Source organism: Triticum dicoccoides, chromosome 3B (assembly GCF_002162155.2).
Source record: "Triticum dicoccoides isolate Atlit2015 ecotype Zavitan chromosome 3B, WEW_v2.0, whole genome shotgun sequence".
NCBI lineage: Eukaryota > Viridiplantae > Streptophyta > Magnoliopsida > Poales > Poaceae > Triticum > Triticum dicoccoides.
In genome coordinates this window covers 479,824,650-479,845,615 of record NC_041385.1, presented here as the reverse complement: position 1 = coordinate 479,845,615, position 20,966 = coordinate 479,824,650, and positions in this window count along the sequence as shown.

Sequence of the window (20,966 nt, the reverse complement as noted above, 5' to 3'; positions counted from 1 at the left end):
TATTAAAAATCGTGCGGCGGACGACGAGTGGCAGCGGCCGTTTTTGGCGGAATTTTTGCAAACTGCTGGTCGGAATGTTTCAAACGATATGTCGTTGGAAAGATATTGACGATACGCAACTCTTTCATGTAGAACACTCTCTCTAATTCTTTACGGTTTAAGAGGAATTTCGAATTTACCAAAATGCGGACACTCTGTTTTTCGCGACACCCAAATCGACGTGGGTACTTCATCCGACTGAAAACCGCACTGCAACGGACGAAAAACCGCACTGCATCACACGGGTAAGAGAACTGCATGGTTTCTTTTATTCAAACTTAATTTTTTCAAGGACGAGAAAGTAGAGTGCACTTCACACCGGGTGTGAATGAACCACAACACTATCAAGAAGTGAACCGCATTACTTTTTTCGCTTTCGTAACAATTTTTTTGCACTTACGGGATGAACAACATCATACGGCCGACCGCACTACTTCAGAATGAAAACCGCACTGCATCGGACGGGCAACGGGGCAAGCGAGCCGCATGGTTTCTAAATGCATTTTTTGTTTTAAATGGATTGTACGAAAAGTCCTTCATAGTGGACTTTTTTCAAGACCAAAGCGCACTGCGTTTGCATGATTTTTTAAATGCATTTTTATTTTAAAATGTGTGTACTGAAAAGTCCTTCATGGTGGAATTTTTTCAGACCAAAGTGCACTTCATTTTTTGCATGTTTTTTAAGTACATTTTGTTTGAAATGGACTGTACTGAAGGGTCCTTCATAGTAGACTTTTTTCAAGACCAAAGTGCACCGCATCTACATGATTTTTTAAATGAATTCCTAGGTCAATGCTAGCCTTTGCCCAGCTCCTACTTTTGCTGGAGCGACCTAACCGACTGAGATCTCCAACAAGCAAGCAACCAACTGCTTTGCTTCAGTCGCTGCATGCTTAGTACTACAGCAACAAGTTTTCCCAGCAAAAGCATTGCACATTTGCACTAGACCCTAGCTTCAACAGGGAAATGTGCATGAAAGAATGCATTTTCGCAGACAGATGGAACCTCATAAGTTGAAACATACTGCAGAAGTGAAATGGTTGGCTAGCACAATGGACCAACAAATGTCCATCACGAGCAAGCAGGTAGTATACACAGTGGAGCAACAAACTTGGGTAGCATACAGAGCAACAAATGTTGTTAGAAATCTACAAAAAAAGAGCAAAAGAAGCTCTTTCTAAATTGTGCATGGGCGGCTACTGTTCTAGTGTGTCGTCACCGGCGAACTGCACGTCCGCACCGCACGAAACACTCACGTCGTGCACATGGTTTGCTTCCACCCACACACTCGACTGCACGGTGCCGCCGGCTGTGCTGCTTACACTCACGCAGTGGACTGCATGACCAAAATCAACAACAAAAAAACTGAAAAACACACACACAAAATTGTGAGATCCAAGCCCAGGGACTGCACGGTGCCGACGGGTGTGCTGCTTCCACTCACGCAGTGGACTGCACAACCAAAATCAACAACAAATACACAAAAAAATTGTTAGCTCCCAAGCCTAGCAAGCTGCTGCTCGTCCTTGATCTCATGGCTCAGTACGCAGGTGCTCAGGTGCGGCGGCCCAGCAGTCCAAAAAATCCGATGCGATGGCTCTTCTCACTACACATACCCGGCAACCTAACCACCTGATGCCCGATCTGCACTGCACGAGGAGTCGCAGTGCATTGCACGCCCACGACCGTGCTGCTCCAGCGACGGAGGATGGGAGGTGGAAGAGGGGTACAGAGGGGCGGCGAACCACGAACTTGGCGGCCCTGCGCGAGTACTTGGGGTGCGATCTGCTCTCTTCCCCTGCGTTACTGTGTGCACATCAAACATAAATTGAAAATAATTTTTGGGTCCCTGAATTTTTTTCGGCACCAGAACACAGTGAAGAAGTGGGATTGCAGTGCGGCGCCATTTGGACGGCATGGTCACGACGCCGGCTTCCCCTCACGAGAGCACCTCCTCTGTCCCTCCAGCGAACTCAAACGACAACATGGGCAAGTAGCTACTGAACTTGGGGAAACCACCAGCGCACCACCGGCAAACTGCACGCCATGCGAGGGGATGGACACAGTGGGCAAAGCGAACTGCACTGCAAGAAAGGAATTGGGAAGGTAATCAAAAAACAAAGATGAAAACTCCATGGCTACCTGGCGCTTTTTGTCAACTTTGCAATGACGGGGAAGCAGGGTGGAGGAAGGGAGCACCTGGGCTGCATGGGGGAGGAGGTGCGCCTCCGCTGCGGATGTCAAGCGAGAGAGGCAAAGCCCATTGTCGCTACGGCCGGTCACCGTCCCGTGGCAGAAGCGGAGGGAGGTAGGCCAGGAGAAGTGGTCCGGCAACACAGGCTTGATCCACATCGAGGAGGAGCTGCGGATCCGGGCGTGGGGGATGGGTGACGGTGGGTAGGACGGGAGATCAAGCTGAGGGCACTCGAAGGTGCAGCCAACTACGGCGCCGGCTGGGAAGAAGGTGGATCGGGGATGTCGGGGCCGGCGTGGGAAGAAGGTGGATTGGGGGAGGGCCGTGCTGGCTGGGAAGAAGTTGGATGGGGGAGGGCGGCGCCGGCAGGGGAAGAAGGTGGATCGATGTAGGGCGGCGCCGGTGGGGGAAGAAGGTGATGGGGGGAGGGCGGCGCTGGCGGAGCAGAAAGTGGATCGGGGGAAGGGGAATCATGGGCAGATGGAGGTGTTGTGCGCCGGAGGAGTAGGAGGCAGGTGGGGGTTGGTGGGAAGGAGTCGTGGGTTGTGGGGGCGCGCGGTGATGTTGAAAGTGCAACTATCGCTAGGTGGTTTTGGTAATTCATAACAACATATAGCTCATTGAGCTAATACTATTCCAAGACTATTATTTCAGGAAAGCTCAATGAATGGCATGTCATGGATGATGAAAGTGGATCCCTCAAAATACTAAGGACAAAGGATTGGCTCTAGCTCAAAAGCTCAAGACTCTTCATTTTACATTTTAGTGATCCAAGATCACATTGATTCTATAGGAAAAGCCAATACTATCAAGGAGGGATGAGGTGTTGCTTAATAAGCCTCTTGCTTCATGTGCTTAGTGATATGCTCCAAAACCCTCAACTACTTTCCCACATCCACAAATGACCTAAACCCAAAGCCAAAATCGGTCACACCGATTCTTCCTATCCGGCGCCACCGATTCCAAAAGTCATAGCCACTGCCACAAACCCTAAGCAAATCGGTCTTACCGATAGGGATCTCGGTCTAACCGAGATGGGGTTGTAATCTCTCTGTTTCCCTTCGTAATGTTTTGGTCTAACCGAAGTGAGCGATCGGTCCCACCGAGATTGCAATGTAAACTCTCTGTTTCCTTTTCGTAACATTTCGGTCTCACCGAAAAGAGCAAATCGGTCCCACCGAGTTTACCTGACCAACTCTCTGGAAAGCTTATTACCAAATCGGTCTCACCGAGTTTGTGTAATCGGTCTTACCGAGATTACGTTATGCCCTAACCCTAACCGAATCGGTCTCACCGAGATGCATGTCAGTCCCACCGAAAATCACTAACAGTCATGAGGTTTACTAAATCGGTCCGACCGAGTTTAACAATTCGGTCCCACCGAGTTTGGTAAATTGTGTGTAACGGTTAGATTTTGTGTGGAGGCTATATATACCCCTCCACCTCCTCTTCATTCATGGAGAGAGCCACCAGAACGAACCTACACTTCCAACTTACCATTTCTGAGAGAGAACCACCTACTAATGTGTTGAGGCCAAGATATTCCATTCCTACCATATGAATCTTGATCTCTAGCCTTCCCCAAGTTGCTTTCCACTCAAATATTCTTTCCACCAGATCCAAAACCTATGATAGAGAGTTGAGTGTTGGGGAGACTATCATTTGAAGCACAAGAGCAAGGAGTTCATCATAAAAGCACCATTTGTTACTTCTTGGAGAGTGGTGTCTCCTAGATTGGCTAGGTGTCACTTGGGAGCCCCCGACAAGATTGTGGAGTTGAACCAAGGAGTTTGTAAGGGCAAGGAGATCACCTACTTCGTGAACATCTACCGCTAGTGAGGCAAGTCCTTCGTGGGCGACGGCCATGGTGGGATAGACAAGGTTGCTTCTTCGTGGAGCCTTCGTGGGTGGAGCCCTCCGTGGACTCGCGTAGCCGTTACACTTCGTGGGTTGAAGTCTCCATCAACGTGGATGTACGATAGCACCACCTATCGGAACCACGCCAAAAACATCCGTGTCTCCAATTGCATTTGAATTCTCCAAACCCTTCCCTTTACATTCTTGCAAGTTGCATGCTTTAATTTCTGCTGCCTATATACTCTTTGCGTGCTTGCTTGAATTGTGTGATGATTGCTTGACTTGTCCTAAAGAAGCTAAAATCTGCCAAACTCTAAAATTGGGAAAAGGTTAAGTTTTTATTGGTCAAGTAGACTAATCACCCCCCCCCTCTAGACATACTTCAAGGTCCTACAAGTAGTATCAGAGCTTTGGTCTCCAATTGCTTTGATTTCCATAGCTTTTGGTGGTCATAGCCTTGGTTTCACAACCTAGGAGAGTATGGCGTCTAGCGAGGGAAATTATCACCGTAGAGGTCCTTACTTTGATGGTACTAATTTTGCTAGTTGGAAGCATAAGATGAAAATGCATATTCTTGGACATAACCCCGCCGTTTGGGCAATTATTTGTATTGGCTTGCAAGGTGAATTTTTCGATGGGAGAGAACCGAGCCGTGAAGCTAATGCGGAAAAATTGAAGATGCTGCAATACAACGCTCAAGCTTGTGATATCATCTTCAGCGGATTGTGCCCCGAAGAATTCAACAAAATCAGCCATCTTGAGAATGCAAAGGAAATTTGGGATACTTTGATTGATATGCATGAAGGTACCGAGTCCGTCAAGGAATCCAAGTTGGATGTGCTCCAAAGTCAGCTTGACAAGTTCAAAATGAAGGATGGTGAAGGTGTCGCTGAAATGTACTCTAGGCTTGCTCTTATCACAAATGAGATTGCCGGCTTAGGGAGTGAAGAGATGACCAACAAATTCATCATCAAGAAAATCCTAAGAGCATTGGATGGAAAGTATGATACCGTGTGCACATTGATTCAAATGATGCCAAACTACAAAGATCTCAAGCCAACGGAAGTCATTGGAAGAATTGTTGCTCATGAGATGTCACTCAAGGATAAGGAGGAACTTCACAACAAGTCAAGTGGTGCTTACAAAGCCTCAAGTGAAGCCCCCACATCATCAAGTGAGAAACCAACCTTCAATGAAGAATTGAGCTTAATGGTGAAGAACTTCAACAAATTCTACAAGAGTAGAAGCAAAGAAAGAAGCTCCAAGTCAAGGTCTTACAATGACAAGAGATCTTCTAGCCGTGAGCGCAATTGCTACAATTGTGGGAGACCCGGACACTATTCCAATGAGTGTACGGCACCCTACAAAAGAAGAGAAGATTCTCCAAGAAGAAGGAGCAAAAGAGAAGAATCACCACCAAGAGAGAGGAGTAGAGATGATCGTTATGAACGAAGACCCTCACAGAGAAGCAAGGATTCGGAAAGGAAGGACAAGTCATCAAGGAGCTACACAAAACAAAGACATCAAGCTCATGTTGGTGAATGGGTTTCCGACTCCGACTCCGACAATCACTCCGAGAGAAGCTATCACTCCGACTCCGAATATACTCAAGATGAAGGTGTTGCCGGTCTAGCACTTGTGTCAACCAACTCCTACGACATATTTGACTCACCAAATGAAGGTGTTGGAAGATGCTTCATGGTCAAAGGTCCAAAGGTAATGCATCCTGAGTATGTTGATTTCAATAGTGATGAAGATGACTTGCTTGTGGATGATGATTTACTTGTTGACAACTCTAGTGATGAATACTATGATGAAACGTCAATTACTCATGCTAATCAAGATAAAACGAATGACAATGATAAGGAGAAGATTGAGCTTCTAACTAAAGAACTAAACACTCTTAAGTTGGCTCATGAAACTATCTACGAAGATCATCGAGAACTTTTAAGGGCTCATGAGAAGTTACGCTTTGAAAAGCTCAATCTTGAGCAACAGCATGAGTTCTTAAAAGCAATCAATGATGATCTTCGCAAGAAAAGTTCTTTTTATATTGCCAAGCGTTTACTCTTATCTACTTACATGCCTCAAGTCAAGTCTAGTAACAAGTACAAGAAAGATACTTCCTCTAGTAGTAACAACAATAATAATGTCAAATCCAACATTGTTGCTTCTAGTAGTTCTCTTGATTCCACTAATGATTCTCTTAGCCAAGTTACACTTGAGCAAGAAAATAGCTTATTGAAGGGAATTATAGAGAAGGGTGTTTACAAGAGCCTTGCCGGGAGTAAGCAATTCAAGGAAATTGTACGCAAGCAAGGAAGGCACCGGAAGAATCAAGGTGTTGGTTTTGAACGAAAGTTCAATGCCAATGGAGTTGAGTGGGAAGAAGATCAATACCCCAAGACGAAGTTTGTTCCTCAACAAGAGAAGTATGATCCTACTTCCTTCAAGGGAACACAAGCTCAAGATGATCTTCCACCACAAGACCACAAGAACAAAGGCAAAGACAAGCTTCAAGAAGAGATTGATGCATTTGAAGAAGCACCTAAAGCCTCGTTCAAGTGGGTCCCCAAGACTATGTCAAGTTCTACTTCATCAAGTACAACTACAACTCCAAGGATTCCCATCAAGATGATGTGGATCCCGAAGAAGAAGAACTAGAGAGTTCTTGAGGGTGACTCCGCCAACATTCTTCACTCATATCATTATGGCAAGAACAAGTGCAATCAACTTCCACATCTTGCACTAGTTCAAGGAGTCACAAACCCTCATGTTGGTAAGGCAAGGGACAGGGTAACCTAATGAATTCATGGACATCATCTTGTGTGTGCATCACTCTATGTCTATGGATATTCTTGTTTGTTCCTTGTGGGACTAACCCATGTAGGTAAGTTGAAAGTGCAACTCACTCCAAAGGATTGCTCCAAATGATCTACATCAACATTGAGCATCTACATCTTCAACACCTACATGAAGTCATCATCGACAAAACCCAAGGTTAGTTCATCCCTCTAAGGGGGGATCTCACATCTAGGGGGAGCCTAACTCTAAGAATTGAGTCAAAGCAACTCTAATGGTGTGAACACATTAATGCATTATGTAAAAGTGGTAACCCCACTTGAGCTTAAACGATGAGTATGACCTATGATCAAATGTTCTCATTTGACTCCTAAGTCAATATACTCATATATAGATGACCTAGTCATCGCCAATTGCTTGATAGATGCTAGAATTGGTTGTGCATGCTTTGCCACATATTTCATTTGCCATCTTATTGTGTGAGCATGTTGATGCATATTTTACTCATTGAAGGACATCCACTTGTTGTTTTGATTGTTTGGTTTCTTTTCTTTTTTCCAAGTGGATGGACAAGAATGCCTAAGAACTTTCTTTAGCTATCTATGCTTTTCTCATCTCAAACTCTATTCATGCTACATCACAAAATTTGATCAAGTTAGATTCGAACCACTCTGTGTGAGGAGCACTCGGAGTCCCCGATTCGTCATAGACTTAAACTTCCAAAACCTCTTTGTGATTCTCGGTCTGACCGATTCCTCCATTTAGGTCCTACCGAGATCATCAAGTTGATCTGAGTTTTCAATCTTGGTGCAACCGATTTGAACTTTTCGGTCTCACTGATTTGCTGTAACTGAACACAGTTATGCATCTCGGTGCCACCGAGTTGTTCCACTCGGTCACACCGACATGGTCGGGCTATATATAGCCACGGGAAAAAGTTTGGAAATTTCTCCGGAACCCTTCGCCCGCGCAAGAGCTCGCTCTGCCATCGTGGTCTCCGGATCATCTCCTCGTCGCTAGCAGCCTCCTGTCGCTGGTCTCCGCCGCCGTCAATGGATTTCGTCCCCACCATTGCTGCCGTAGCAAGTCCACCGCCAAGTTAGGGTATGGACTTGATCTTTGTGCTATCCACGTCTGATTCCTAGCACATTGTATTTATATTAATTCTTGCCACGATTGAGACTCTTCTATCCAGCCAAAGTAATCCATAGATTAGATGAGATTCAAATTTTTAGGGTTAGGTTTCCACCAAAACCATCTTGAACCCACCGAGTTGAAAAACTCGGTCTCACCGATTTGGCTTATGCCATTGCACTAGTGACTCTCGGTCTGACCGAGAATTACTAATCAGTGCAACCGATTTGAGGATTCTGTGAAACCCTAGCAGTCTCGGTGCCACCGAACTGTGCCTCGGTCCAACCGAGATCATTAGTTTAGGTTCCAAAACTGCTTCGGTATCACCGAGTTTGAAAATCGGTTGATCCGAAATTCTTTCTGTGGAAAACTAAAACTAAACTTTTGAATCACTCTTTTGGAAAAATCTCTGCATTTTGTGATGCTCATCTTCTCTATCTCATCTATAACTCTTCACAGGGTTAGCAGTCAGCTTTTGCAGTATGTCAAATCAGAGTGACAGCCAGAATAGGTCAGAAGAGCAGATGGACTTGAGTGAGGGCACTAGTCCCTCAACTACAGATGAAGGGAGCAGAAGTACTCCTAGCAATTTGCCTAAGGCTGCTACTAGGCAAAGGAGGAAAACAACTATCCAGACTTTGAGGACAATGAGGTTGTCATGAATGAAGATGATCCACAATCAGTTCAAGCTCAGGAGAAGAAGGAGAAGGCAAAGAAGGAGAAGGCATGCCAACTCAAGAGGAGGCATCTGAATATTTCTTGAAAACCAAACAGGAGCAGCTTGGTTACTTGATAGCATCAACACTGAGGATTGAGAAACACTGGCCACCCTCACTCAGAATTAGGAGAGCCTGGAAAGAATCATGGAACAAAAATTCTATGATCTAGATGTCAAAGTAACTGAGATTCAGTCAGTTGTAGAGGAGCTGCAGGATGACATGCAGGAGAGGAAGGGCAAGACAACCACTGATGTGTTTGCCAGAGTGCCCAGAGCCCAGAGGTCAGTTGCAGTGCCAGTGACAGACACTAGAGCAACAACTTCAGCACCAGCTACTCTCCCTACAGTTCCAGTGCAACCAGCACCAGCATCCACTCTAGCATCCTCTACTTCAACTGAAGCCTTCGTCCAAGGAGCTATCAGGACACCACCACCAGAAGATCAAGCCTGAGAGTCGATCTAGCACTATGCATTTTCTATGAACTTTTTGGTAACTTGTTGCCAAAGGGGGAGAAAAATGTATAGATCATAGGCTTCGAGAGAGAGAGTGTTGCTTTTATTCTCTCTTGCTTTATTTGGTGGTTTTTCAAACTTTGTTTGCTTTTCGTTGAGATACTATGCTTGTGAGACATTGATGATCATGTGTTTGATCATAAGCTACACTTATGCATGCTTGATATTATCCTATCTATCTTATGTGATCACTCACTATGCTTGGTGATGAGTGCATGTATTCATTGTTTATTATTTTGAGCGCTCCACCAGGATGTATGTGACATGGAAGAGTAACCCATGAGCCTAATTCATTGTGCATTTGCAGTCCAAAGCAAATCTTAAACTATGCACAAATTTAGGGGGAGCTCTTGCTTATCACATACTTCTCAAAGCGACGATGTTATTCAATCTTATTATCATTTGTCAAAGCTTTGATCTATATGTTGTCATCAATTACCAAAAAGGGGGAGATTGAAAGTGCAACTATCCCTAGGTGGTTTTGGTAATTCATAACAACATATAGCTCATTGAGCTAATACTATTCCAAGACTATTATTTCAGGAAAGCTCAATGAATGGCATGGCATGGATGATGAAAGTGGATCCCTCAAAATACTAAGGACAAAGGATTGGCTCAAGCTCAAAATCTCAAGACTCTTCATTTTACATTTTAGTGATCCAAGATCACATTGATTCTATAGGAAAAGCCAATACTATCAAGGAGGGATGAGGTGTTGCTTAATGAGCCTCTTGCTTCATGTGCTTAGTGATATGCTCCAAAACCCTCAACTACTTTCCCACATCCACAAATGACCTAAACCCAAAGCCAAAATCGGTCACACCGATTCTTCCTATCCGGCGCCACCGATTCCAAAAGTCATAGCCACTGCCACAAACCCTAAGCAAATCGGTCTTACCGATGGGGATCTCGGTCTCGCCGAGATGGGGTTGTAATCTCTCTGTTTCCCTTCATAACGTTTTGGTCTAACCGAAGTGAGCGATCGGTCCCACCGAGATTGCAATGTAAACTCTCTGTTTCCTTTTTGTAACATTTCGGTCTCACCAAAAAGAGCAAATCAGTCCCACCGAGTTTACCTGACCAACTCTCTGGAAAGCTTATTACCAAATCGGTCTCACCGAGTTTGTGTAATCGGTCTTACCGAGATTACGTTATGCCCTAACCCTAACCGAATCGGTCTCACCGAGATGCATGTCAGTCCCACCGACAATCACTAACGGTCACGAGGTTTACTAAATCGGTCCGACCGAGTTTAACAATTTGGTCCCATCGAGTTTGGTAAATTGTGTGTAACGGTTAGATTTTGTGTGGAGGCTATATATACCCCTCCACCTCCTCTTCATTCGTGGAGAGAGCCATCTGAACGAACCTACACTTCCAACTTACCATTTCTGAGAGAGAACCACCTACTCATGTGTTGAGGCCAAGATATTCCATTCCTACCATATGAATCTTGATCTCTAGCCTTCCCCAAGTTGCTTTCCACTCAAATCTTCTTTCCACCAGATCCAAAACCTATGAGAGAGAGTTGAGTGTTGGGGAGACTATCATTTGAAGCACAAGAGCAAGGAGTTCATCATCAACACACCATTTGTTACTTCTTGGAGAGTGGTGTCTCCTAGATTGGCTAGGTATCACTTGGGAACCTCCGACAAGATTGTGGAGTTGAACCAAGGAGTTTGTAAGGGCAAGGAGATCGCCAACTTCGTGAAGATCTACCGCTAGTGAGGCAAGTCCTTCGTGGGAGACGGCCATGGTGGGATAGACAAGGTTGCTTCTTCGTGGACCCTTCGTGGGTGGAGCCCTCCATGGACTCACACAGCCGTCACCCTTCGTGGGTTGAAGTCTCCATCAACGTGGATGTACGATAGCACCACCTATCGGAACCACGCCAAAAACATCTGTGTCTCCAATTGCGTTTGAATCCTCCAAACCCTTCCCTTTACATTCTTGCAAGTTGCATGCTTTAATTTCCGCTGCCTGTATACTCTTTGCATGCTTGCTTGAATTGTGTGATGATTGCTTGACTTGTCCTAAAGTAGCTAAAATCTGTCAAACTCTAAAATTGGGAAAAGGTTAAGTTTTTATTGGTCAAGTAGTCTAATCACCCCCCCCCTCTAGACATACTTCAAGGTCCTACAGATGTTAGTAGAATAAGGGTTTGGTGTGCAGAATAAGACTCTAGAGGGTGTTATCATAATAGACCCACCCTATATATATAATATATATATATGAGCACACATGCATGCATGTGTACGCATGAATCCCTCCCATCGAGTCGAAGTGGCTAGTACAATGACACGTGATGAACCGATCTCGCTCTTTGTGGGGAGAGTGTATGATTTTCCATGCACGCGCCACATGTGAAATGGTATTCAAAGATGCATTCACACATCACCTCCATACATATGCATGTAGTGGTTGTCTTCGAATGGTACACTCCCTCGCTTGGTTATCGGCGACAAGCCTATACATATATATATTCATGGGCCTGCGTGGACATCCATGATCACCTTGACCAACAACAAGATAGGTTACCATGGCGGATATTCTTCATTTGGTTCGTGTTATCGTAGTGTAGGTCATGGTGAGATTCAGACCTAATTAAAGTTTGAGCGCATATACTATGCACGCGCATGCATGCATGAATCCTCGTAATCGGCTTGGAGTGTGGTGTAACATATATATGAATCATCAACCTAACCCTCACTCAGTGTGGGTGAGGGAGTCCTGGACTAGGGGGTGTCCGGATAGCCGGACTATCATCGTCAGCCGGACTCCAAGACTATGAAGATACAAGATTGAAGACTTCGTCTCGTGTCCGGATGGGACTTTCCTTGGCGTGGAAGGCAAGCTTGGCGATACGGATATGTAGATCTCCTACCATTGTAACTGACTCTGTGTAACCCTAGCCCTCTCCGGTGTCTATATAAACTGGAGGGTTTTAGTCTGTAGGACAACAACCATTACAACAATCATACCATAGGCTAGCTTCTAGGGTTTAGCCTCCTTGATCTCGTGGTAGATCCACTCTTGTACTACCCATATCATCAATATCAATCAAGCAGGAGTAGGGTTTTACCTCCATCGAGAGGGCCCGAACCTAGGTAAAAACATCGTGTCCCTTGTCTCCTGTTACCATCCGCCTAGACGCACAGTTCGGGACCCCCTACCCGAGATCCGCCGGTTTTGACACTGACATTGGTGCTTTCAATGAGAGTTTCTCTGTGTCGTCACCGATAGGCTTGATGGCTTCTTCAATCAACAACAACGCAGTCCTGGGTGAGACTTTTCTCCCCGGACAGATCTTCGTATTCGGCGGCTTCGCACTGTGGGCTAATTCACTTGGCCATCTGTAGCAGATCGAAAGCTACGCCCCTGGCCATCAGGTCAGATTTGGAAGCCTAAACTTCACGGCGGATATCCGCGGAGACTTGATCTTCGATGGATCCAAGCCGCAGCCGAGCGTGCCGCACTATCACGATGGGCATGATCTAACTCTGCCGCCGGACAGTGCCTTGGAGGCCGCACACGAATCCGCTCCAACCCATAGTTCGGAGCTGATCGCGCAGGTCGAGGACGGGTGGCTGGACACGCCTCGGGAGCTGCAACTTCCACGGCGATGGAGCCGAACACTGACCTCGTCCCTTATAAAGCTCGTGACTCCGAGGCGCCGGACTCCCTGCCGGACTCCGGACCTCCTGCACTCCTGCCAATCGAATCCGATTGGGCGCCGATAATGGAGTTCACCGCTACGGACATCTTTCAGCACTCACCCTTTGGCGACATCCTAAATTCGCTAAAGCATCTCTCGCTATCCGGAGAGCCCTGGCCGGACTACGGCCAGGATGGTTGGGACGCGGACAACGAAGAAATTCAAAGCCCACCCACCACCCACTTTGTAGCCACTGTCGACGATCTAACCGACATGCTAGACTATGACTCCGAAGACATCGATGGTATGGACGACGATGCCGGAGACGATCAAGAACCAGCGCTCACCGAGCACTGGAAGGCCACCCCAACCCATGGTGTATATATGGTGGACACCCCAAAAGGAAGCGATAACGAGGAACAACGGGGCGCGGCAAAGGATAATCCCACCGACAAACAACCAAAACAGCGACGCAGACGCCGCCCTAAGTCCCGCCTCGACAAAAACAGCGCTCCTAATGACCCAGCAATAGAGCAGGGCAAACCAGTGGACGATGAACATGCAACCAAGCAACCGTCCGAACAGGACGAATCGGATAATCAATCCATGCCCGGCGAAACCAACAGTCCAGATGACCTCACGCCGGACACACCACCGGAGCATAAGAACCTTCACAAAAGACTCGTCGCCACTGCAAGAAGTCTGAAGAAGGAAAAACGGAAGCTCAAACCAGCGGAAGACATACTCAGAATGAGGTGGAGCAAAGTACTCAAGACCGCGGACAAATACGGCAATGGCCGCCAAACAAAGAGCTACCCGAAGCGCAAACTGCTGCCTGAATTCGACGAGGAGGCCATAGAGCCCCCACAGTCAAAAAGCAAAGAGGCCGCCTGGTTGGATAGACGACCAGATGACAGGCCAAAAGCGACAAGCGGCGCCGCTCACAAGCCAACTCATGATCCTAGGAAAACAGATGGCCCGGCCAGGTCCATTTATGGGCCAAAAAAGAGGGGCCCAGGAAGCAACACAACACGCCAAGTGTTCGAAGACAACGGCACACCCAAATACAGGGATGCCGCACACCCACTATGTTTCACCGATGAGGTGCTGGATCATGAATTTCAAGCGGGGTTCAAACCCGTAAACATAGAGGCATACGATGGAACAACAGACCCTGGAGTCTGGATTGAGGATTACATCCTCCACATACACATGGCTAGAGGAGACGATCTCCAAGCCATAAAATATCTACCCCTCAAGCTCAAAGGGCCGGCTCGGCATTGGCTCAAAAGCCTCCCAGAAAACACTATTGGAAGCTGGGAAGAGCTTGAGGACGCGTTTAGAGCAAATTTTCAAGAGACCTATGTCCGCCCCCCGGATGCAGACGATTTAAGTCACATAACTCAACAGCCCGGAGAGTCAGCGCGCAAATTCTGGAACAGGTTCCTTACCAAAAAGAACCAAATAGTCGACTGTCCGGACGCCGAAGCCTTAGCAGCTTTTAAACATAATGTCCGAGATGAATGGCTCGCCAGACACCTCGGCCAAGAGAAACCGAGAAAAATGGCCGCGCTAACAAGCCTCATGACCCGCTTTTGCGTGGGGGAAGATAGCTGGCTAGCAAGATGCAGCACCAGCGACCCGAGTACATCCGAGATCAGGGATGGAAACGGAAAATCACGGCGTAGAAAGGATCAGCGCCGGAACAAGGAAAAAGCCCAAAGAACACGGCGGACAATGCCGGATTCAAAAGCTCGCGGCCAAACAATAAAACACTGCCTCTTAAGGACAACAGTGACGAGCTCTCTAACTTAAACAAAATTTTGGATCGGATATGCCAAATCCACAGTACCTTCGGAAGGCCTGCAAACCACACCCACCGACATTGTTGGGTTTTCAAACAGTCCGGCCGACTCAACGCTGAACACAAGGGGCTCGACGCACAAAGCGAGGATGATGACGAACCCCACCAGCAGAGCACCGGAAAACAAAAGACTTTCCCACAAGAAGTCAAAACAGTAAACTCACTTCACGTGATAGTACGGAAAAACAATGCGGCACCCGCTAAAATAAGTGCCGCACGGTCCACCCCAGCGGAACCTCGAAGTTGGATGTCAAAACCAATCACTTTCGACCACCTGGATTATTCCAGAAGCATTCGAAACGCAGGATGGACTGCTCTAATATTGGATCCTATAATCGACGGACTACAATTTACACAAGTCCTGATGGACGGCGGCAGCGATTTAAACCTGCTATATCCGAACATAATCCGCAAGATGGGGATAGACCTCACTAAAATTCGACATAGCCGCACTTCCTTTAAAGGAGTGATGCCAGGCCCTTACGCCAAGTGCACAGGCTCCTTATTACTAGAAGTTGTGTTCGGGTCACCTAACAACTTCCGACGAGAAAAGCTAATATTTCATGTCACCCCATTCAAAAGTAGCTATCAAGCACTATTGGGACATGAAGCTTTTGTCCGCTTTAAGCAATACCACATTACGCGTCTCTTACACTTAAAATGCCCGGTCCACGCGGCATCATTTCATTAAAAGGTCGTTTAAGACCCCGGCACGGCTAGACGAGTCCGGAATAAATAAGCTAGGGGCTCCCTAGCCGCACACCCCTTCACAAGGGGCTGTGCATATAAGCAATAATGAGCTAATATAGGCTCAGCTTTATTCATTCATTAATATTTCAATTTTTTATGCACTTTTTCGCACGATTTCCTTTCAAACTAAGTTCCTCTCTTTTTACAGATGAACAACATGCACACCCGTCCAGGATAACGGCACAACGGAGACACAGGCGCAGACGTGCAGTAGGGACCCGTTGCAAGGATTCTTTTCAGATTAAGACCATGTGTAAACCTTTTTTACTGTCTCTTGTTGCTATAATCCCCTGGTTTCTCATTATAACCAGAGAGGAGACTGACGTTTTGGCATCGGCCGCGTCAGAGGACCTTGCCCGTACCTGGGCACTAGGGGCTTAGGGCATTGTCCTGCCCATCATTATAAAGACCGAACACCTTAGGGAGTGTTCGGCGTCTCGAGTTAGGCCTTATATGCATCAGCTCCGAATCATGTCTTTGGTCAAATGTTGGGTTTGCCCGGCTCCTGTGTTTTGCTGCCTTATGTTCCGTATCATCGGCTAACGCGGCACCAGGAGAACTACTGCGATTGTGCCCCAGTTCGGCTGGGCGAGCGCCTCAGTAGAGAAAGCCGAAAACTGACCGTCATGATACAGCGAGAGACTGGTCAACCACTCGATCGACTACCGGAATGTTTAGAATTCCTCCGCTTTGACGAAGGACCGTTTCCCGGTCAGGCACATACACGCCCCGAATCCGGAGAGCGCGGTGCCCCTAGGGGCTATATCGTATTCCCACCCTCGAACTCCAATGACTAAGTGAAAGTGATCAAGCATTATAGTCCGGTTGCCTCGTTTGCTACGCTACCACCTCCTTAACAGGACCGAGACGTCGGATTAAGTGTGAAAATGCGCTATTTTTGCAAACACCCCCGCACCTTGTGCGTGGGGGCTGAAGCCGACGACTGCCATCTTTCAGGTTATACATACGTATACATAAACGGCCGCACAGGAGATATTTCAATACTTGAACGCACAAGTACAAAAAGCGCCTACATCATAAACATTGTTTTATAAAATAAAACGTTCATTTGAACGTGACATTTTTTGAGCACTGCGACTCTATTACACGAGCACCACGCAGAACTTCCCCAAAATAGTGCTCGGCGGGTAACCGGCTCTCGTCCGAACCCTGGGTCGCAACCGCGGTGGCATCCATCTCTGTCCAATGTGTCTTCACACGGGCGAGGGCCATCCGTGCACCCTCTATGCAGGCCGACCGCTTCATCGCCTTGATATGCGGCACCGCCCTAAGAAATTGCTGCAATAAGCCAAAATAACTCTTCGGCTTGGGCCTATCCGGCCAGACATGAGTCACGATATCCATCATGGCAAGTCCAGACAACCTATTCAGATCAGCCCACTCGGCCAACCGATCGGTCAGTGGAAGTGAACGCTCTGGACTATGGAATTGAGACCAAAACAGCTCTTCCGTCTTGTGATCCTTCTGACTTCGAAAGTGCACAACGGCATCCGCCGCACTCGCCGCTAAGTCCATATAAGGATCCTCCGGACCCCACAGCAGGCCAAGCTGAGCATACTTTGGATCCGTAAACCTTCGGCGTAGCAGAAAAGGCTTGCCAGCCACAATGTCTCCGGCCTGGTGCAGCTCCTCCTTTATAGCCCGCATTGCAGAACGGGCATCCTTGGCTTCGGCGGTGGCCTTCCCCAGGTCTTCTCGCTCCGCTAGGCACTCCTTTTCAAGCACCTCACTGCGGTCAGTAGCATCTTTTAGCTTCACGGCCATTTCGGCCATCTCTTCCCTGCTTCGGCAGTGTGCAGCCCTTTCGGCTTCTAACTCCTTGGCCGCCCTCGAGGCAGCCGCATCACTCCTTCTGGCTTGCTCCTTGGCTTGAGCAAGTTCTGCTAGAAGGCTCTCCACAGCAGCGGCACCATCTGCATCAAGCAAAAATATTATAAGAGGTGGGCTTTGGCTCCCTTAATAGGTGACTGCGGAGAAACAACTTACCTTGTGACTCGTCAAGTCGCTTGTTGACTAGCGCGATGTCCGCATCCGCAACGTCGAGTTGCCTCTTTAGTTCAGCAACTCCATCAGTCCGGCATGACCCCGGACTATCCGCCACCTGCATAGGAAAGGCGACAATTAATACCTATGATTTTGATCCTCGGCACGCTGTCGCTTTCGACAACCTACCGAGTCTCAGGGGCTCCTATCTATACAGGGCGCACTTTATGTGCAAAACTGTCAAACGGGTGTGTCATTTTTACGTACCTCAAACCCCGCTAGCAAACTCCTGACGGCATTACGCAATCCGTTTTCGGCGGACGAAATCCTTCCAATCACCATACTCATCAATGCACGGTGATCTTCTGAGATGGACGCCCTCTCAAGCAGATCCTTCAGCTCCCCCGGCCGAACACTAGTCGGAGCCAAACTCTTCGGCTCTGCCGGGCTCGGGGATACCCTCCGTGATGACACTTCAGGCTCGTCCGCCCTATTCGACGGTGCAGCGGACGGAGGCGTCTCGCTCTCCACCATCTCCAGACGAAGGTCCCCCGAAGACAAGCTCATCTGAGAAGGTCGGAGATCTGAACTACAAGGTAAAAAATTCGGTTATCCTCAGAAGCACAAATAGGGATGTCCCTTATTACCGAGCTCCCTTTTTTCCACTTACGGCTCGCTGGAGGGCTGATGCTTTAGGGGAGACGATGCGGCCGGGGCCTCCCCGGATGCAGGACCCTCTGGTGAAGATTTCTTCCCCCGCTTAGGGGCTTTGGCCTCCGGGTCTTCGGAGGCGGTCCTCTTCTCCCCTTGGAGGGAGGGATTCTCGATCCCCCGTTTTTCAAGAGCCTCCTTGGGAGAGGCGGTAGCTCCCTTATTTTCCCCTTCGCCTTCTTCTGAAGGCGCAACCTCCAGCATCTTGACCAGCACGGGATCCGGTGCGGTCTTTGGGAGAGGGGCCGGACACCGTATCAGCTTTGCTTGCGCTATCCACTCCTGTTAAAGGACAACGGGTTAAAAGGCGAATTGTAGAAAGGCAAACAAACGGTACGTCCGAACACCAAGCTACTTACTTGAGTATCCGGGCGATTGCAGCTTAGGCCGGCGTCCTCGGTCAATTCCGGACACACCTCACGTGATCCAAAGAACAATTCGTACATCTCCACGGGTGTCGTACCCATGAAGTGTTGGAGAATCCGTGGTCCCTCCAGATTAAACTCCCATAGCCGGAGAGGACGGCGTTTGCAGGGTAGGAGACGCCTAATCAGCATAACCTGCATCACCACGACCAGATCGATCTCCCTCGCTTGGAGGTCTCGAATCCGGCCCTGCAATAGGGGCACGTCCTTTGACGGCCCCCAGTTGAGCCCTTGGTTGACCCACGACATCAACCGTCGAGGAGGTCCCGAGCGGAATACGGGCGGTGGCTTCTGCCTGCTGCCCTTCGGAGTGGTAATATAGAACCACTCCTGTTGCCACAAGCCGAGCTCCTCTTGGAAGGAGCCCTCGGGCCACGGGGCATCGGCCCTCCTGCTTACGGCCGCCCCGCCGCACTCTGCTTGACGTCCCTCGATCATCTTCGGCTCCACATTGAAGGTCTTCAGCCACAGGCCGAAGTGGGGGGTGACGCGGAGGAAGGCTTCGCAGACGACGATAAATGCGGAAATATGGAGGATGGACTCCAAAGCCAAGTCATGGAATTCCAACCCATAGTAGAACACGAGCCCTCTCACAAAAGGATCCATCGGGAAGCCTAAACCCCGACGGAGGTGGGATACAAAGGCGACGTACTCGCCGGGCTCGGGGGTGGGGATGGCCTGCCCTTCGGCGGGCAACCTGTGCGAAATCTCGTAAGACAGGTACTTGGCCTCTCGCAGCTTTAGCACGTCCTCCTCCGTGACGGAGGAGGGCATCCACCGGCCCTGAAGGTCGGAGCCAGACATTGTTGAAGGTCCGAAGCGCTCGAATCTGGGGCTCTGGGTGTTGGAACTTGGAGCAAGGAGAAGATTCGATGGAGGATTGAAGAAAAGAAACGAGCCTTGGTCATATTATAAAGAGGGAGAATACCAAGAGCCGTCTCCGTGACCGTTCGGGACTCGCCTTCGATAGAGGGGGCGTGGCAACGGGCGCGGTTGGGTTACCCACGTCCGTATTGATGAGAATACCGGAATAAGGGGAACACGATCTCTGCTTCGACAAGACATGCCAAGGAAACCGCTTCGCTAAACGCGCTGAGGTGGTATAATAAAAAACAATTCAAGTAAAGGCTTGGTAGTGGCGTGACGTCATGCTACAAGATACGTCAGCAGATTGAACTTGTGTGCATAATACTCTCTCTACGGTGGAATGTGGAAATTATTTTACAGAGCCGGACACTATCCTGGTGTTCGCAATCTTCTATGAATTATTCGGAGGAGGAACCCGCCTTGCAATGCCGAACAACATGCGCGCCAGACTCATCGTCATTGAAGCCTGGTTCAGGGGCTACTGAGGGAGTCCTGGACTTGGGGGTGTCCGGATAGCCGGACTATCATTGTCAGCCGGACTCCAAGACTATGAAGATACAAGATTGAAGACTTCGTCCCGTGTCCGGATGGGACTTTCCTTGGCGTGGAAGGCAAGCTTGGCGATACGGATATGTAGATCTCCTACCATTGTAACCGACTCTGTGTAACCCTAGCCCTCTCCGGTGTCTATATAAACCGGAGGGTTTTAGTCCGTAGGACAACAACCATTACAACAATCATACCATAGGCTAGCTTCTAGGGTTTAGCCTCCTTGATCTCGTGGTAGATCCACTCTTGTACTACCCATATCATCAATATCAATCAAGCAGGAGTAGGGTTTTACCTCCATCGAGAGGGCCCAAACCTGGGTAAAAACATCGTGTCCCTTGTCTCCTGTTACCTTCCGCCTAGACGCACAGTTCGGGACCCCCTACCCGAGATCCGCCGGTTTTGACACCGACAGTGGGGATTTCTAGTTCGAAATCACGGTGCCACATCAAAGTTGTTCCATTGTGTACTAAAAACACACCTGATCCATACATATGTTTGTGCCACACACATGAAGTGGTTGTCTTCGGGGACTAGCTAGCTACTTGCGTGATTATTGGTGAGCTAGCCTATCTGGGGTCGCATGGACGGCCATCACTTTGACCAGCAACAAGAGAGAGGTTGTATGACCAAGGTGGATTATTCTTGGTCCGTTTTACGATCAATCTTGGTGAGATGCCTCTCTGGCCCGCCGACTTAAAACTGTGTGGGGGGCTGCTACTTTGCACTTTGCTAGGTGCACCTCGGTTGGGGGGCATCATAGCTTAGGATTCCCTTCATGCCGACACAAGGGGGGCTACTAGCTACTTCGCAGTTTACTAGGTGAACCACGGTTGGGGGCATCCATTCATAGCTTAGGATTCCCTTCGTGTCGACACGAGGGA